We start from the raw sequence: 21,701 nt of genomic DNA, 5'->3' as shown, positions 1-21,701 counted from the left end.
ATGGAAATTGACCATGCGCGTAATAGTAGGTGTTTTAAATGTAAACAGACGGGTCATAGGGCTCGATTTTGTACTCAAAATAAACCCCAAGTCAGGTCCCGTCCTCAAATAAATAAACGACCCAGTCAAAACAAACCCGTCCATAATATAGAGCAGAAACCCCGTTCGCCTGTGGAATGTTGGAATTGTGGTAAAGTAGGTCATGTGCGTGCAGATTGTTGGGGCTCGCATATGTATCAAAGAGCGCAGCAAAATCGGGGCAGACCATCAAATCGTCAAGGCCGAACATATAAATCTAGCGACCAAGTAAATAGGGGATCGTCTCAAAATTTCAAATCGCGCTCTTATTTTGACAAACAAAAACAGGAAAACTAAGACGTTCTTCCTTCGTTGAAGCCCGAAGAAAGAACTTTAAACAAAGACCTACATATGAAATTAATTTTACTAACAACCCCAGTAGCTGTTTATTAAAAGTAGGTAAAAATAAATTTAGAGCTTTGGTAGATACAGGTGCAGCCGTATCTCTAATTAGTAAGAAAATGTATGATAATCTATTTCCCCGCCCCAAGTTGTTTAATAATGACATCCCCTCTTTACAAGCAGCAAATGGCAATTCTTTAATTGCGATAGGGTATGTAAATATTTCCTTTAAGATTTCAGGGTTAACTTTAGACCACAAACTTTATGTGACAAAGGGACTCAACCGAAACATGATTCTCGGTCGTGATTGTCTCAAGAAAAACAATGTTCGTTTATACTTTGATCTTGGACTCATGCGTATTGATGGCAAAGTATACGCGGAACTTAAAGAAGATTTACACATCTCAACTATTTTAAGAACTCCTAAGAAACTTATTTTGAGACCAAACACGGTGACTGTATTCTATGGAAAAATAAATAACAATTTTCCTCTGGAAAAAAAATGACTTGGTTGAAGTGAACAGCATAGATAATAACTGCATTATGGAAGACCCAGGACTATATTTAAAAGACGCCGTTTGTATAGTTCGGAAAGATAAGAAAGTTCCAATGATCTTCGTTAACCAAACTAACAAAAATTATAAAATTCCAAGAGGCTACATAGTAGGACGAATTACCGCATTAAAACAGAAGGAAATCTAAGAAATACAGACTACTCAAGACACAAAAGAAGAGATTGATGTACCTAGAAGATTTGAACACTCAATCAAAAGACTTGTGAGCAAAAACAATGATTTATTTGCAAAGAAAGACAGTGACCTGGGAGTGACTGATACTGTTAAAATGAAGATAGAAACTGGAGATCACCACCCAATAAAGAACAGACCTTACCGTGTACCCTTGAATAAAAGACAGATAATTGACAAGGCCATACTGGAAATGATGGACGCAAAGATTATTGAGAGATCACAATCGCCTTGGTCATTTCCCTTAGTAGTGGTGAAGAAAAAGGACGGATCAGACCGGATGTGCGTTGACTTTAGAAGCTTGAATAAGATAGTGAAACCCGTATCATTCCCGCTACCGTTGATTGATGACATCCTATGTTTACTAGGTAAGGCAAAATATTTCACTGCACTAGACTTAAAGAGTGGATATTGGCAAGTGAAATTAGAAGATTCAAGTAAAGAAAAAACGGCCTTTGCATGTCACAAAGGACTATTCCAATTCAACCGGATGCCATTTGGGTTGAGTAATGCACCAGCAGTCTTTCAAGAGCTGATGAACATAGTTCTTCAAGGACAAGAGGAGTTTGCCATCGCATACCTGGATGACATTCTTATATTCTCAGAGACACCGGAAGATCATCTTCGGCATATTCAAGACGTTTTCAACCGCCTAAGGAAGCATGGACTTAAAATGAAGCTAAAGAAATGTAGTTTCTTCAAGGAACAGACAGAATATCTTGGTTTCATCATTGATGAACATGGCGTTACACCTGATCCAAAGAAAGTCGAAGCTATAAGAAAGTTACCAGCGCCCACTACAGTCCGAGAAGTTCGTGGCTTTATAGGTATGTGTAGTTATTACAGGAGATTTATACCGAACTTCTCTAAGATTGCGGAACCATTGATTGACTTAACCAGAAAATATGCAAGGTTCAAATGGACGCCATGTTGCCAAAAAGCGTTTGACTTTATTAAAGAAAGTTTAACGGTAGTGCCTTTACTAGCATATCCAGATACTAATAAGCCGTACATCCTGTACACCGATGCCAGCGACAGTTGTATTGGAGCGTGCCTTACTCAAAAGACAGATGAAGGAGAAGACAAGCCAATATATTACTTATCACACAAGCTGAGTAAAACTCAAGAAAAGTGGTCAACCATAGAAAAGGAGGCATTTGCAATCCATTACGCTCTTCAGAAGTTAGACCATTATTTACACGGTGCTCAGTTTACTATAAGAACAGACCATAAGCCGCTTTAGTATATCTTAGAATCTCCAATGCAAAATAAGAAAATTCATTTATGGGCATTAAGTATTGCAGGATATAACTGTAAGGTAGAGTACATAGAAGGAAGATTTAACTGCTGTGCAGATCTCTTATCCCGATTACCGACAGTCAACCTCGAGTGTGAAGAGGAAGAACATTCAGAGCATGATGAACCAGATGTTAAGGACAATTTCTTTGAAGTGAACGTACTTAACTCCAATGCCTTTTCGCCTAAGAGATTAGCCAGATGTGAAGTTAAACAACACGACGAATTGGTCAAACCCTTTATTGATCTACCAGAAGAAATCAACATCAAAGAAAGTCAACAACACGATGAGCAGATCAAGAAACTGAAGAATCGGTTAAATAAAGGAACAGCAACGGCAACCGAAGAAAAGAAGTTTTTGGAAATTGATGGTTTAATGTACTATCTTTCAGATGGAGACTCAGAAGGCCCAAAACTTCGCCTGTATGTACCACGTGAGTTAGAACTTTTAGTAGTGCAGCAATATCATGACGGACTTGGACATATGGGAGTGGACAAAACATATGACGTAATCAGACAAAAGTACTACATACCAAATTTGTACAAAAGGTTATACTCTTATATAGAAGGATGTGTAGTATGCCAAACGAGGAGCAATAAGAAAAATTAACCTCCACTTCAAGAGACAGATATACCACCTTTTCCAATGGCTAAAGTAGGACTTGATCTATCAGGACCATATCCAACATCCTTGTCGGGAAACAAGTACATAGTTTCTTTTATTGACATTTACTCTGGTTGGCCAGAAGCTTTTCCCGTTCCTGATAAGTTAGCTGACAACATAGTACATCTAATCTTAGAAGAAATATATCCAAGATATGGCTGTCCTCTTCAAATCCTCACAGACAACGGAACAGAAAATGTGAATATGAAAGTGGAAGAAACTTTAAAAGAATTGAATATCAACTATATCAAAACATCTTATTACAGTCCTCAAAGTAATGGTAAAGTAGAGAGATTTCATAGAACTCTTCATGACGTGATGGCAAAGAAAATAACAGACAACACTCAAACATGGGATATTCATCTTAATCAGACGTTGGCAGCCATTCGTTTCCATCCTAACGATTCGTCAAAGTTTTCTCCATATTACCTTATGTACAACAGAGATGTCGTATTACCTCTTGATACGTTGATGAAACCTCGAAGGAGATACGCGGGAGAAGATCAACACAAGATCGCCCTACAAGAACAACATAAAGCTTTCATGCTAGTACATCATAATATGAAGGAAGCCAAGAAGAAACAGAAAGCTCAGGCCGATAAGAAAAGCAAAGATGAAAATTTTCAGGTAGGTGACCCTGTCTACCTTAAGAACAACAGGAGACAAAATAAGTTAGATAAAAAGTGGCTACCGTATTATCGAATCATAGAGCAGAAAGGACCAGTTAGTTTCGTGGTGAGAGATCAATTGACTGGATTAACCACCAAATGCCATGCACGACAATTAAGACTGGCAGATATTTCGCACTGTCCCCTTTCACAAACTACTGAAGATGGTGGAAGAACTCTAAGAAAAACTAACTATGTGGTGCCACCGGAAGATGAATCGTCGTCAGAAAATGAAGACATGCAACCAGAACCATTAGAAAGAGCTATACAGTCCAAACAATGGGAAAGAGAAGGATCTTCAGATGAAGAGGATATTCCCCTAGCAGAACTTCAAAGACGTATAAGAGCTAAAAAGATCATGGATGATCAGCAGTATAAACACGAGAATGATCAGATCGTAGATTCAGAATCGGATGAGACCCATGAGTCAAAACAATGTGATGAAAATAGTGGTCAAGACTATGAAATACCCTTAGATAACCCTAATGTACCCTTAGATGAAAATATGGAAATAGATGAAATAGTCCCTAAAGTAGGTCTAGGCTTCAAACCAATCCCTAAACCGCGTAAACCAATCCCTAAACCCCGTAAGAAAAATAGCAAACAAAAGTATGCTGAAGATTGTTTGGCTATTTTGAAGCAATTAACTAAAGTACTGGAATAAATAAGTTGCTTTAATGTAGATGTAAATAATCTTGAATAAGCTTAGCTTTGTATATAGTGCACGCTTTTAAAAAGACATAACAGGATGACCCCCTGTGACATAAAAACAGATGACGAGATACGTTGACTAGCAAACGCAGACTCAGCACCTCGGTTATTTGTATGTATATGCGGAGTTAAAGAGATTTAACATATACTCGAAATACATGAAACAGCGACTAAGTAAAGAAACTGTAAGACTAATTTTTTTAAGTGATTTAAGATAATTCGTAAAAAACAATTAAATTTTGCGATCAACATCTTGAGTATGGGACAAAGTTGATCAGGTTTTCATGGTTTAATGTCTTAAGACTAAAAGATATTAAAATTTTCCGTATGAATGCACTAATGGCGGAATTGCCACTAATTAATTTGCAATCCATGAAATCCTCGTCTTGGGTGGGAAGCCCCTGGTTTTATGTGTGTTTAACTTTGGCAGTAACAATAACAATAGGACTTTGTATTAAGAAATGGAAAACTATTAAGAAGTGGGGTGGTATATGCTGTAGTGGTTGCTGGACAGATTGTCGAAAAAGGGGTAGTGACGGAGATAAGAAAGGTTCTTCCAAAGACACTGTATTTTTGTTGTGTGAATCCAGAGAAATGGACCTCTAGTGACATTATTGAACTTATACCAATCCCGAAAGACACTAGGATCCAAGAGAAACCCCAACGAAGCGGAAGAATTGCAACTCGCAAATTGACCAGTAACACGGGGACAATTTCGACTAAACTAGCACAACAATTTCTTGGACAGGAGAAAAATGAAGACTATCCATGGACCAAATACTATCGACCGGACCCAGAGCTGGCACGTAAATACCTGGAAGAGAAGGCCGCGATGTCTACGCAACTGAGGAACGCAGGAGACGCTCCGCGAGAAGTCGCCTCGCCATCTGCGCCGACCCTCTATCCACGGGTGCCGATGATGGATGAATAATAAAGCTGCAGCCGCGAAGAAGTTGTGTATTCCTTATAAAGGAATTGTGAAAGTTAGTGAAAATTAAAAATGTGAATTGTGTAAAATGTGTAAAAGTAGAAATGTGCGTTATCTTGTGCTAATATAAATCTCGCATTTGGTGATTCACTCTGGAGAACTTCAGGAAGAAACCGATGGACTCCGAACCTATGACGCTAACCTCGCCCCTAAGAAGGAAGAGATATTCTGTGAACTTACAAGCATGCATTGACTTTGTATATATATATATATATGTGACATTAAGCTTAACCATACTTAGTATTACTTCGATGATCAATTACGATTATATTCAACTTTGGTTATTTCATCTTGGTCATTATTATCATACTTTATTCATTATTGTTTTCATGATTGTAATGCGATATAATTAAGCTATATGATTTTATGAACATGTATACATCCTGGTTATAGATTTGTTTTTGTAGATGAATGATGTTCCAAGCCGGAGGTGGAAACATGTCACTTGTTACTATCTCTTAACATAGATGTTCTGATTGGTATGTCACTAGGAAGTTCGTCTGATCAAGGGTAGATCAAGGACGCTTTCCTATTCCGGGCGCCAGGCATGAGAAATCTCCCTTCGGATATTTCTTTTGTTTGGGGGACGTATATAAACAGATAGCCATGCTATGACCTTGAATTGCTAGTATTCCATAATGGTCACTATGATATTTATGTGTACCTAGATGCTGCGCACTGAATGGTGTTAATGATAATTGACAGAATGAACTCTGTGACTCTTGTAGCAATGCGTAGTATTCCTAAATGATGTTATGAAACCAGGTGCATAATACGGGCATAATAAAATCCAAATTGAGAGTTTAACAACATGTGACATATTTGGCGATTCTGTGTCTGCAACGATAGCTCTAGTACTCTTTATTGAGTCATGTATTGTGTATTCTATATATTAACCTTTGTAACCTTTTATGCCGTGTATGAATGAACGTATTGTGAGTAAGTGATGCCTCATACTAGGTGGGGGACTCCGAGACCCAGGACTCGGAGACTCAAATCCTGCATCCAGACTCTTTGATTGGCAGTTTTGACAGTTTTGTTACTTTATTTAGAAATAAAATATTAATCTTAATTTTGAACACTAAATGTTCACTCATGATCGTCGTAAATGGGCCGAACTAGTCAGAACTGTCCATCATATGTTAAATGTTATATATACCCATGTAAAATGATGTTGAACAGATTAAGATAGAGAGATTTAGAGATTTAGAGAGATACCGCTTAAAGAAATTCAGAGACTCCTGATTTGGGCTGCTATTAGCTGATGTAATTGTAACTATACGATCACGCTTAATAAAACCGCTTGAGAAAGAAATACTGAACTTGTCATCACTAAGTTTGAGCTGACCCTCAATTGGATCCGTAAGACAGAAGGCTTACAACTGACTGCCACATGCATCTCCGTACAAACATCTGGAATGTGATGGTCTTATATTTCACAAATTAATTTATCTATATTCATTTTTTGTACAAATCATAAATAGTTATCTGAGGTTCATTTATAGAAATGTACTAAATCCTTGTCTTCTCATGACAGTACACAAAATTTTTCTTCACATCAAGGCATAATTTTTCTCGTCAACTTTTATCAACTCTGTACATAAACACTGGCCTAGTTCCAACATTGACCCAGTCACCAGCAGCAATGTGGCTTATCTACGTCAGAGAACAGATGCATGCTGGGGAATAATGGATTACCTCCATAAACCTTTCACTAAGAGTGTTAAATTGATAAAATCTCTTGATAGAAATAAACAAATAGGTAACAGACCTCATTTTTAAGTTTCAAAAGGCTTTTATAATTTATTAAACAACAATTATTTTTTTCATGTTCACTTCCTTTAATTAAAACGTCATCGTTTTTTTACTCAGAGATTTTCACAGGAACGAAGAACAGATTTCTTATGAAATTTATTATTTTTTTCATTTGGAAGTTTCTTGGAAAACCTAACACAATTTTCAAATGTTACCATTTAGATTATCCATAGATTCTTATTTAACAGCCGCTCTTTTTAGCCGAACAAGTCAGAGAGAGAGAGAGAGAGAGAGAGAGAGAGAGAGAGAGAGAGAGAGAGAGAGAGAGAGAGAGAGAATATATATTATGATAATGCATATGCTATAAGAAATACAATTAATAGATATCAAAAGTAGTTTATACTGACCAAGTGCGCAGTACTGAAGTTTGTAATGGATATATACTGTTTACTGTTCATGTGGAGAAACTGGTTTTTAAAATATATGTCTTATGTTTATAATTATGTTTAATTTTATGATTGCATAGTATATCAAATCATCATTTCTGTCTATCAGTGTCTGTCTGTCCATCCATTTATCTGTCTGAAGTCTGTTTTATTTTATAACCCTGATGAGGTTGTAGATCAAGTTGAGATCACCATTATGACACTTATATACATGTACAACAAGCCTCACAGAAAATATCAGTCCTCTTAAATGACAGAGTTTTTGACTGAGTTATGAATATATGGTTGAGTAAAATATTTATTTTAAATATTTTTTGAAATGATTTTTGTGGATAAGAATATTTTTTTTTATATATACCGGTAAAGATAACTTATCTATATTTTTATCATTTTTGCATGAAAAAACTATACATATCCTAGTTAGGCAACACCAATATAAGTTCTTGCTTGTCGGACATTAAGTGGAAAAGGGTACGAGCAGGCGAGCGATAAAATGATAAGATTATTATTTTTTGTAGCCGAAATATTTAGGCGGTCCATAATGATATGATTTGTAAAGTTTTATTTAAACACGAGCATGCAGGATCCGATGAAAAAGAAATTGAATTGGTGTGGCCTTCCACATTTTCTATTTTTTTTGTTCAAATTGAGGCTGAACCATTGTAATATATTACCCTGCATAATCATTCTGATAAAGTCTAAATCATACATTATAAATAGCATCAAGACCAATGTGGAGACCAAGGAAGGGTTCACAGTTCAAAGTTCAGCATATATAGGAATTATAGGATTGCATACAATCATATAATATACATAAGGACAAATCATAAATCATTTCAGAATCTGCAGTGTTGTTTAATCCAATCAGATGATATGATTTAAAGAATAATCATGATTTAGTATCAAATTTCATTTTATACCTGTAATCATTTGAAAGATTCTCCTATTTTCCAACACCCATTTAAATGCAACACCTTGCAAATTAGGCAAAACTTTTAAAGATTGATAGGGGAAATTCAAAATAATTACAATCAGTATATGATTTTTATGAAACCTGTGATTTTAAATCTTTCAACAAAGGCTTAATCAAGATTGTGTGTATTAAAGTTTTCATGCATGTTTTCTTTTTTGTGTACAGAGACCAAAGTTTCTTGATTATACCAAATGCACAACTATGGCACTCTGTTAATTACCATTAAAATAAACGTTTAATATACATTGGAAGTGAAAATAATTGTTAAATTAAAGAATCCTTTTCTCTTTATGTGATTGGTTTTTAGAAATACAATCATTCATGGCAGTATTGATTTTCATGTAGCGCGCAGAGTGATATTTTTGTAAAAGTCAGATTAGAGGAAATTCGTATTTTCAGCCTTTTTTATTCAATTAATAGTAGTATTTGCAACACAACTCCATTAATTTTATTCTACAAGAACTCATGCAGGTTCACAGTATAACTGGTTGAAAGAAATTTCAATTTAAAACTGAATTATACGTCTTTTCTAACAGCATGTATGGTTTGTAGCATCTAATTCAATAGAGGTCAGAGGAAATTCAGACGTTATTATCTTCTTTTTTTTCCAATTCACTAACATGCCAATTGTTTATTATAAATTTTTTGCTATTTATCATTTTTTCAAAACAACATTAAAAAAATAATAGTGTAATGATAGGAAATAGTATTTTTTGTAATTTTTCTAGCTCTGGTCACGTGAAAAAAATGTCACTTTTTTAGTGATCAGAGGAAATTCAAACTAAAATAGCGGATTAAATAAAAGGAATTTTTATAATCCATTTTCAGATAAATAAGGTATTTTATTAACCTTTTTAATATTTTGGTGAGATCAGTTTTCTAGTGAATTGTAAATATGTCTTTTATGACATTTTTAATTTGCATTTAAGTTTTTTTTCTCGTTCTAATTTTTTGAACATTAGTAAGTTTGAAGGTCGTTGCCATGGAAACAAACTCATTTACATATGCTTAAAATGTCTTTTGTTGACAAAAACGAATCGATTAGAGTCTGTTTAAACAATTTTTTCAATTATTCAATTAGTTTCATGTCGGGTTCAAATATCCTTCAAGCAGATTTACGTTGTTCTACCATTGGTCTCAAAACTCGTTTCCATGTTTAAATGTTTACGGACAGTAACCCAAACATAGAAGATTATTGCGAACTGTTAAAACGAAGATCATACTGCATCCATCTAGCTACGATATCAAATGCTAATATAACTTGCAATAAATATACATGTAATGTAATTACTGGGTTATTTTATTTATATCAAACTGTCAATGCAAGTCTACATGTGCCGTCTGGAGCTAGATTCACAGTGAGGTGACGAGAGGAACTTCTGCAAAGTTCGATCAAAAACAATATTTTTGAAAAGAACATGTTCCCCAGAAATGAAACCATATTAATATCGACATGACCATAAATCTTTTTTTTTTTCAATTGTTCTTTGACTTTCTATTTCCGAATAATTAAATCGCATTCTTAAATCAACATTTCAATCTCCACATCTTGTGAATTCGATAACGATGATAGCAATTAAACTGATAAAAGTCAATAACTTAAGGTGATTTAAATTATATATAGAAATCACAAGATGCAATTCAATTAATTTGCATAAATAAGAGATCACAACACTTTATATGTTGACAGTACAATAAAAAGAAGGACAGTTTTATAGTTGAAACACAACAATAATTATTGTAGGCGCCGATAAGCGTCCGTATATATAACAGCCTTTTGATGTTGCGTTGTCTAAAACACGATACGTTCTCATAAAAAGATTGTCATATATGATTGTTTCAAAGTTTAGCAATTTAATTACGGCAAATATCTATTCAGTGACTTCAATGAAGCTTTCTGACATGTTTCTGAAGACTGAAACACTTTAATCTTTCCAAGTCGAATTTCACAATGTCACAGTAAAATAATGCATATAAACTATGCCGCTTTAAAACATAACATGAATGGCGAATTCACGTAGGCGACTTGTCTATTTCAAAGAGAATTATTCACTAAGATTTGATCGAGAATTATTAGTTTTCTAGTGTTCGGTTAATCAAATATTGCAAAAAGCATTCAGAATTTTATGTTTAGAAACTTTATATTTCATCTTTTTAAAAGCACTTCTAATGTAGAATCGTGATCATCAATTGTGTTCATTTAAACCTTTCCTCAGGTATACATCTTAACATGTCTGATTTTGAACTTTATTATGATCCACAAAAAAGTTCAATCAGTTTCTATCACAAATGTAATGAGAGCAATGTTGTAAATTGATTAAAATATTTACTTAATTAACCAAGAACTGTTTACGTCATGGTTGTTTAATATATGTTTGTTTTGTTTTGTTGTTTTTTTTTTTTTGTTTTTTTTTTTTTTGGGGGGGGGGGTGGCATTCGTTTATTTCCAATTTTACCAAAAAATATGCACGTCATGATGGGTCTGCATCTATGCTCCAGGCATCTGTCTCTTGAGCTCATGGAGCTTTGCAGATAATTACTATGCGTACAGCTTTAAAATATTAGATATATAACGACCACATTTTGTACCTAAGAAATGAATGGTCCGATATTCTTAATCATGATATCATTTTGAATGTGTTATCAAATAAAAATACTCCACCAAAGGGAATTTTCAAAATTTTGATTATAGTCCAACCAATTACACCTTGAATTTTGCATTGAAGTCTATGGGCAACATATGTTTTATTAAAATATTGTAAAAAATAACTTATAATTTGTAAAACTCTTTTGGTTAATACATGCATAAACTGTCTCTTTATTAAAATATGAAATAAAATTAATCATTTACCGCAGATATTTTAAAGAAATTAAAATTTTCTTTTTTTCATCAAGTGGAGATAACTTTAAAAAATTTTAAGGTGCAAAATGACAAGCTCCTTATATGTTGTCTGTCACGTGAATTTGGTTCATTTCTTTTTTCATAGTTATCTAGCAATACATATTTAACTACTTTAAAATTATTAAAAATCGTTCAATATCCCTTCATTATACATTGAACACCTTAATTATAATCATTTTGTCAAATAATGTAGTTACAATGTTGCTGAAACTTTAATAAGACGATAATCTTAAGTTGACATTCGATGTTAACAGACAAGAAGTCATTAAAATATGGGCGCGAAAGCCAAAAAAATTGCATCGTTTTATCATAATTAATTCTCAATATATATCCCACGCATTTATTTTGCATTAATGCAAATCTATTGAAAACGCAAAAAAATATTATGCGTTGATCAAAGTCACCAAACCTTGAATTGAGCGATTGAATTATCCAAAATATTGCGGCTTGTTTATATAAATGTTTACATATCTTTGTACAAGTCGTCATAATTTTGACAAAATATAGATTTTATAGGAAAATTGCATTGATTTTAATGTGCCGTTAAGAGGTTTAACACATCAAGAGACGGTTTTAAGTTTCTGTACTGTACCCATAGAAAATATCTACAAAGCTCCCTGAGTTTAAAAGACAGGGACGTAGCCTATTGTTTGGTAAAAACATTCTTGAATGCTCTTATTAATTCTTAAACTTCAATTCAAAAGTAAAAAAGAAGGGTTGAATCCTAGGGTTATACCTATTCGGAACCATTTTAACTTAGATTATTTTATGGAAACGAAACAGTAAAAAGGATCCCAAAAATATATTTTCTAAAGTTTAAACAGAATAGTACTTAAAATATAAAATACATTGTATCAAGATGGTCCTATCAAGAGCTTTGATTGATCTAGGGTATACCCCACTTGTCAAAATAACGTCATTATAAAGAGTTTGTTGTCCTTATTAAATTGCTTAACTTTGAAACAATCATATATGACAATATATTTATATGAATACATGTATATTGTGTTCTACAGTCATTTCATGCATATCTTTTACAATTTAATGCTATGCTATGGTATGCGATTTTAATGATATGCTATGAGATTTGTATGCTATGCTATGAGATGTGTATGCTATGCTATGAGAAATTGAAATGAAGGGCTTAATGACATTGTATGCTATGCTATGCTATGGTATGCTATGAGATTTGAACAAAAACGCCTCCATACACAGAAGAGTTCCAAACATTTCGAAGTAAAATAATAAGAAGCCAAAGTTTACCACAAATCTATTATGTAAACATTTATTTTTTCAAATAAAAACATTTAAAACCGAGTTAAAATACTGTTGTATGCTATGCTATGGTATGATATGACGAATGCGATTCTATGAAATTGTATGCTATGGTATGCTATGAGATTTGAACAAAAACGCCTCCATACACAGAAGAGTTCCAAACATTTCGAAGTAAAATAATAAGAAGCCAAAGTTTACCACAAATCTATTATGTAAACATTTATTTTTTCAAATAAAAACATTTAAAACCGAGTTAAAATACTGTTGTATGCTATGCTATGCTTTGATATTTCAATGCTATACTATGAGATTTCAATGCTATGCTATGCTATGGTGTATGTTGTAAAAGATATGCTTGAACTGACTGTAACACCACAACACAGGGTGGTCATTTTACATTTCCGTAAAAAGAACATAACCCAGAACAACTATAATCTTCTAAACAACTGCAGAATTAAAATAAAAGTCACAAGCAAAGTCCTGCGCACCCGACACACGCAGAGTCCTGCGCACCCCGAATTCTGTACGAACTCAAACTTCTGTGTTGGGAACAAAATATATAGGCTGCATCTATGCTAAGTTTGGACTTAATGCATATAATATCGGGTTGTCCTAAGATCAAGACAAGTCTAGATAACTATAGGACTTGACAGTTTTAAAATTGTAAGAGTAACACTTACCCCTTCTCCTCCCACACGTACACGCAAACACGGATGTGAAAATTGAAGATTAAAAAAAACAAAACAAATAAATATATATATATATGTGTGTTTAAGCTTGTTTTTAATATTTTGGGTAAGTTTGTTTAAACCCTCCCCCCCTCCCCCCCCCCCCCAATCCAGTTTAAAACTCACGTTTGGGAAAAATGTTTTTGAGATATAAATAAAATCCTCTGTCTCTGCGATATTTTCCGTGACTTGGACAGTGTCCGTCTCGTGTTGTGAATTCAGCTCGCACTGCAGCCGATTTCTGCTGAAATTGACCGAAAGGCAATCTGCATGACCAGTACACAGTTTCCAACACTGCTGATGTCCTGTTGGACGAACAGTTTTGAATTATAACCAATCAGTCTTCTCCCAGTCTCAACACAATTAATCCACACATAAAAGTAAAAGAATTTTAAAACAGATCATTTCAGACACGTTGAATGTAAATCTTTCACTGTAGTACATATATATGATTAAATTTTAACTGCACTCAAACCCCCGAGTTATTTAACAATGAACCAAAAAGATCAATGCTTGCGCAAGCGCGAAAGTGATCGAAAATCGATTTGATTTCTCATCACATTTGACAAGCACTTAATCTACTGAAAGGTGTAAACCGTAAAGATCTTGGGTCTATATACATACTAGATATATCAATTAATTAGTAATAGACCAAAGCGTTCGCAGAGAGAGAGAAAGAGAGAGAGACAGAGACAGAGAGAGAGAGAGAGAGAGAGAGAGAGAGAGAGAGATAGGGGCTTCATTTTGATTATTTTGAACTTTTATTTTAGTTAGATTCAGTTCAATGCAATTCACTAACACTGTCAATGAAACGATACTTGGGGTACATAGTTATATATGCATGAACACAGGCACGTAGCATCGTTTTTGAAAGTGGGAGGGCCAGACCCATCCAAAAAATCTTGACAAGCAAAAAAATAAAAAAAAAGGGAAATTTAAAGTTTCCAAAAATCTTCAAAATCCTAATCCGTGGGGGGTGGGGGGGGGGGGGGGGGGGGGGGGGGGGGGGGGGGGGGGGGGGGGGGGCCGGTTACTTCCATTTCACTACTCATTTCCTTATCTTCATATCAATTTTTTACTAACTTCCATAAAAGTGGGGGGGCCAACTCCATTATAATTCATTTTTTTATATGTAAATTTTAAAAATTTGTGGCTGCGAGAAAAAAGTGGGGGGGCCAAGCCCCCCCCCCCCTGGCCCCATGCTACGTGCCTGTGAACATATGGTTTCATGCAGGCTCGTAGCTCATCGTTTTTGAAAAAAAGGGGGAGGTACACGAAACGTCGAAATAAAGCTGAAAAAAATAAAGATAAACAAATCGTCAAATGCATTATTTGTGTCTGTGTGTGTAATAGAGGAAATGGTTTCTCTTAGAACTCAAATATCATTTTTGTTAATTACTCTTTACTATTTTTATTGTTCCAAAAAAGGGGTAGCCCAGTTACCTCAAAATTTGACCTTCATTATAAAATGTGTAAACCTTATAATATATATAGATATGTAATTTGCGAGAAAAAAGGTATTGGGGTGCATGCCAAGCACTGTCACCCCCCCCCCCCCAGCGACGCTTCCAGCCTGTGTTTACAATTGTTGATAACACGTCAGAGGCAGGTCAAATATAACTTGAATAAATATCAAAAGTCAGACTACCGTATAATACCAACACATATAGATGGATAGGCATTTCATTTTATGAAAGATGTTGCACATGTACCTATTGTAATATATATTAATCAAATATCAAATGAAGCGGTGTACATATATCGTTAATGTGTAGCCATAGACACTACAGTTCGAAGTAGAGTTTGTCCTTAAAATAGATCTAGTTGATGGCAAAGTTATCTTCTGAAAACAGTTTTGTTCAGTTTTGGGCAGAACCAATCTTATTCTTGCATGCAATGTTTACATTTGGATCCTCAAATTTACAAGATGTCCGCAGATCCCATTTAACATTTCATGTATACATACAGCTTATCGAAATCATTTAATTAAAATTCATAGTTTTTTTGGTGTTTTTTTTTTAGATTCGATGCCGCTGCTCAAACGTTTGAGAAAATATATTGATTCATAAACTACGAATTTTAATAAAGGTCAAATCGATTGTCGACTGGTAAATACAAGACTGTACATTAACATTGCCTTATTTTGCTATTATGACCTAGATATTACTTTCTTTGTCCGCTCACAGTTTTAGCTTTGTTAAATGCAAGCGTTGTATAAAACAGATATTGAATAATTCACGCCGATCCAGAGATAACTGATGGACCGTGTTTGTAATTCATTAAGGCTATTATATTCTCTAATTCATTGATGAATGTTAACGTTGTGGTGTTGTTGTTTTTTTTCTAATGGCCCTTTCGCGTCGTACCGTCTTTCTGTAAACAAAAATCATTTTCCAGTAGCACGTATTTCTACTTTTGTGTGTTTTTGCCTCAGGAAATATAAAAAAAAGGATTGTATTAATTTTTCATTGCACTCTGTCCCAAAATATCCTTGCAACACATTATGTTTAATTATTTAATATCTATAAAAAAATTAGGTTCAAGCGTTGGTCATTTTATGCTATAACTAAACACTATATTTGTGTTACGTTTCAATTCACCGCTAAAAACAAGATAAATTTCATAAATATTCAACATTTAATTAGCTACCAATCTTTTAAAATCATTTCAAGTTTTTGCATTGTTGTAAATAGTAAAAAAAAGCAAAAAACAAACAACAAAAACACGCGTGATTTTCATTGATAATGTTTGCTCCTAGTTAGTAGGTACATGACTTATATTTTTGATCTCTCTCTCTCTCTCTCTCTCTCTCTCTCTCTCTCTCTCTCTCTCTCTCTCTCTCTCTCTCTCAGCCCCACACACACACCACAGACAGACAGACAGACGGACGGACGGACGGACGGACGAGCTTTTATACTCGATTAAATTAAAAAGGAACAAAAACACAACACAATGGAATTTTTTTTAAAGAGAAAAACTATTAATTGCCACAATTGATTATTGTACAAGTATTCAAATATATGGTACCATTTCTTGATTTTAATTACTTAATAATTGTGTGTAACTTAATGAGCAAATAATAAACCGCAATAATTAACGGTGAGATGATTAAACACTGTGCTGTTGGTTGGTAACATCCTTAAAGCATTGTATCAGTTCAACAAAATACTAGGCTCTTGTAATCTCATTATTTGCCGTTAAATTATGGCTTAAAATGTTTAGAATATCGTTTGTCTCATTCTATTTTTTTGCGCCCGGAAACTCAAATTTGTAAAGCATATATGTGCATTTATTCACTCCTTTTTTATCATTAGTAAGTTAGTAATTAATTTATTCATTAATTTATTTATAGTGACATATGTATACATTTCCAAGTGTAATATCAACACAGTAAGCATACGGTAGATTTAACACCCGGCCCGTCTGGCCTATATGCCACTTTAAAAACATTACACAGGAAAAAAGAAAAGAAAATAAGACAGCATCAAGTAGTAAACAAAGACATGATTGAACATATACATGTATAAGTATAAAGCTTTCTTTAGAACCTTGAGTTTGCACAGTTTATTTGATACAGTATATGTTTATTTTCTGAACAATAAAGATGTCTACGTGTAAAAGAGAAAAGAATGATATACAAATGTAAGTACATGTAATTCGCAACCTGCCGAGGATAATTTGAAATAAGAACAATTAGTGCAACTGTATCTGACAATTCTAGTAATTGATTAAATTCAGTATTTTCGAAAAGGATTCTTTTATAATCGTTATATAAAGGACAATGTAATTAATAATAAGTGAGTTTCGTTTTCTAAATTTTTGTTTTACAACAAAAAGTACAAATTCGCTCACCAACGGGATAATTCACCGTGGTATCTACCCGTCTCAATTCTCAATGGTAAAATCCCACATCTAAACTGATCCAAAATTGATCGCAAATGTTCAGGCATGTCCAAAACTACACAATTTTCTCTACCAAAAACTGTTTTAAAGAGTGCAGAAGTACGTAGGTTTGAATATTGATAATCTCACTCTTACAGAAAAGTAGTGTAAAAGTACCCTTTCTGGCCCAGATACCTTACTATGGGCTCCTCAGAGGATCCTGAGGATCCTCTGACGTCATCCATAACCATAACAACAGCTATGACGTTGTTCATTGCCATGGTTACACATGCCCGAACATCATCCGTTCCAATTGTTAACCCCCACTCTTGTTTACCTCTTGACATGTGTTTTATTGTTTACCCCCCCCCCCCTCCTCCTTCCCGACTCTTTGTTTGTCTTTGTAATGGAAAATAAGCAATACTAAATAAACGATAATTAATCATTATGACGCAAACATAGCATTCAGGACTGGGTTGCTCAAAACATTGGTTAACTTTAACCACTGGTTAACTTAACCAATGGTTAAAGTTAGTATCCACTGGTTTACTAACCAGTGGTCAAAGTTGTGTTGCTCAAAAAGAATTTAACCAGTGGTTAACTAACCACTGGTTACTGTTGTTTAACCAGTGGTTAGTATCCCACAATGCACTTACTTTGTCCGTCTGTCAAACATGGCTGCCAAAAAAAGAAGTAAGAACTTTTCACCCGATGAAATTTTATTTATAATTGAACAAGTTGAGAAACATATCGATATCATCCAGAGTAAACAGACAAATCAGGTAACCAACGCAAAAAAAAAATGACTGTTGGAGAAAAATTACCGAGTCTGTAATGCGAGGGGGGGGGTGTCTGTCGGACCATCGAACAGGTGAAGGAAAAATATCGTACAGCCTGTTCAAAGGCGAAGGGGGAGAGTGTGTCCCAAAGGGTACACCAAAAAAAGACCGGCGGTGGACCACCGAAAGCCCCCCTCGATGCGGTGTCACAAAAGATTTTGGACCTGCACGAGGATTCCCCTAACTTCACCGGGTTTGTCGGCGGTGTGGAGGTTGGTGGATTGATCATTACAGGTAAAAACTATTCACAACTTCAAGTATAGATTTTAAAATTTACCCATTTCAATGCCGTTGTCTTTCAACGAGAAAATTCGAAATGTATGGTAGATTTTCATTCTTCAATCAGTGATAATAATATTCAAAGATGCGTAAGGAGATTCATTAAAATAATTTCATATTGCGACCCTGAATTTAATCCACTCCACGACATTGTTCACTAAATAACCGTAAAACCGCACAAACATCTTTCCTCTTCCAGTTTCCTTCGTGAAAACGCGTCTGTTTTGATGTGAATGTCATGGTCAACGAACTAACTGTATTCGCCCCTAGTATATTTAGCTCCGCATAGCAAACATATAAAAATATGAATGTATCCACAGCAATGTCAATGAAGTTTGTCAATCTGAAAAAGGGCAGTAAAATAAAAATTATTTTAAGAGTTAACAATAGAAACTTAACAAGGCCGGGACCCCCCCCCCCCATCCACCCCCAATTTTCTATGTTTAAGATGAAATAAAAGGAACTGGATATTTGTTTGTATGTGGGGTGGGGGTATTATCAAATAAGTAAACATTTAATGACAGATACCATCCCTAATCTCATGTGAAATTGTATATTATCCATATTAATTTATAAACATTTATGAAATTTAAGAACAGTAATTTGTGTTGGCATAAATGTTTCTAAGATGACATTGTGAATTTTTTCCATTTTTTTTTTCCAGAGGCACCAAACTGTGAAGACAATGTGAATGAGACTCTAGGTAATTTAAACTTGCTCATTATGTGATGTTCAATCTTATATTTTTTACTATATTTAACTCATGAAAAAAATATTGATATCAATGCTGATATGAAAAGGTACACTGCATTATCAAATATTGAAATTTGATTGATCATTGCTTTGTTATTGTTGATTTATATCTTATATCTTATACATGGCAACTGGCTTGCCCTTCTTTCTATAATAGTATAGAAAAAATAAAAAAAAATGTAAAACATGACTATCATAGACTGTCTTAATAAAAAAGAAAACTGCTCACAAAATGTAATTAATAATTCATTATCTAATTATAGTGTACTTTAATTCAGTTATAAATAATATTTTAGATTCACAAAATTCACAGACCTATTTAAAGGATGTCAAAGACACCACAGTATCTCCAGGTAAGCACACATTATATTTCAAAACCTTATTACATTGTAATACATATTATTTGACATCGTGATTTTTATGGATGTTCTGTGCAATTCCCAATGACATTTTTGAAATAGAATAGAAACTGACTTTTACGCCAAAGTTGATATTAAATCATAGTCTTTATACCCCCTCCCCCATAACATTTTTTTTTTATAAAAATGTTTATGTCATAATGATAAAAAAAAATTATGTATTAATTCATACATGATTTTTTTTTCACTTTATACTGTTCTGTAAATTTAGTGTACAACTATATAAATGCAATCCACTTAGATTTCAGAATTTATAAAAGAACAATTAACAGAGAGTGTAAATAGTTTATGTCGCATAGTTTGATAGATGAATATTGAATATAAGTTAATAGTGTTTGATGATATGTACATTTTCACTGAACAAATTGATTTATACAAATATTTTTTTTTTGTTTCAAGATGCAGGTGAGACAATTATTGAACTTCCCCAAAACCAGTCAGGTAAATATTTATTTATTTTTATACATACATATAATTTTATTAAAATGATATTCAATTCAACAAAATAATTTTTGAAACCCTCAATTGTCTGTTTTATATATCTGAACAGGAACAGCTGTAATATATGATATTTTATATATATATATATATATATATATATATATATATATATATATATATATATATATATATATATATATATATATATATATATATGTAATGGTGGATGATGTATTGTTATATCTAATATGATCATTATGTCTTGTGTTGTTTTATTGTTGTAAATATATTCATTATTATATAGCATGTATTTCTATATTATTACATGTTGTAAAGTTTGGGTTCGTTGCCGACGTCGCGCGTGCGCCAGGCCGTTCTTAACAACGTCTGTTGACGGCCTGACCACCGTTACTTCTGCAACGACAGTACTGAACGGACAGTTGAAAAGCACGGTTGCTTTTATTTTGACCTCTTCATGTAGGTATTCAATATCCACCAACTCCCTCTGTTTAATTTATATTATAACAAACAACTTATTAATTAACTTAATAAATCGTCTTTTAAAACTATACGAATGTGTTTTCTCTCACTGTGAATTATAATGAATCCGAAGTGGAAACGTACAGGTTTCCCGTTACATTTTTGGGGGCTCGTCCGGTGATTTACAGTTGAGAGAAACATATTTTTTCGGTCTCTTTAAAATAAAATTCAGCAAATTCAAACTTTGTAAAAAATATTTGGTTTTAATGGCGTCAACACTTTTTAGTAATCAGTGGTTCAGCTTTAATGAACCGGAAACAAAAACTGGCGAAGAAAGGAGCGGATCTAACGGAAACATAAATATTTCCAACGAACCTCGTGATCCGTTTCATTTCGCGAAAAATGTATATGAGGTGGGTCTCGAATCAAAAAGTCCCAATTTCAGTCAAACTTCGTTTGTTGACAATGACATACCTGCGTATTATGTGGAAAACAACGAGGCTGATGCTCCTTGTCTTAGACATCGCCGACGAGAAAACCACAGGATTTTTCACACGGGATTAGAGAATGGTCAAACTGTAGGGTTTGAACGACATGTTCGAGACAAGTTTGGGTCATATTTGATTGATAAAACTCCTAATCAAAAACTACCACAGAGTATTCCAGCTTCTCGTGTGAAGCAGCCTGTTTACACGCAGAACAATCACGTGACTCAAACCGGGTACTGGGGTACAGAAAGGGGAAGTAAGAAAAACCGGTATTGTGCGAGTCAAAACAGAGAAAATTATTTTGCGCACAGTACGCCTATGGCGAATTATCAAAATGAAAATTTAATGACAAATTTTGAAACAAATAAAAATTCACAAATATCTGACAAAATGCAGTTTGTTAAACAGGGTCAGGGGAATGAAGGAGAAAATTACTTTTTCTCCCAAGGTGGTAATGAAAATGTTACTTCTCTCTATCCAAGATGGTCAGATGGGGATCAAGGTTCAATTAATTGTCCCGCTCAAAACAATTCAGGGTTGAGAAT

The 21,701-nt window shown here is 34.0% G+C and overlaps 1 pseudogene; it reads right to left on the bottom strand.

The window, feature by feature from the left end:
• The window catches only part of LOC128162321 (plasminogen-like), a 47,680-nt pseudogene extending 29,942 nt beyond the window's left edge, over positions 1-17,738 (bottom strand).
• Between the last annotated feature and the right edge of the window lie 3,963 nt (positions 17,739-21,701).

The sequence above is a fragment of the Crassostrea angulata genome, chromosome 9 (genome assembly GCF_025612915.1).
Source record: "Crassostrea angulata isolate pt1a10 chromosome 9, ASM2561291v2, whole genome shotgun sequence".
Taxonomy (NCBI): Eukaryota; Metazoa; Mollusca; class Bivalvia; order Ostreida; family Ostreidae; genus Magallana; species Magallana angulata.
This window is presented reverse-complemented; position numbering and strand designations above follow the sequence as displayed.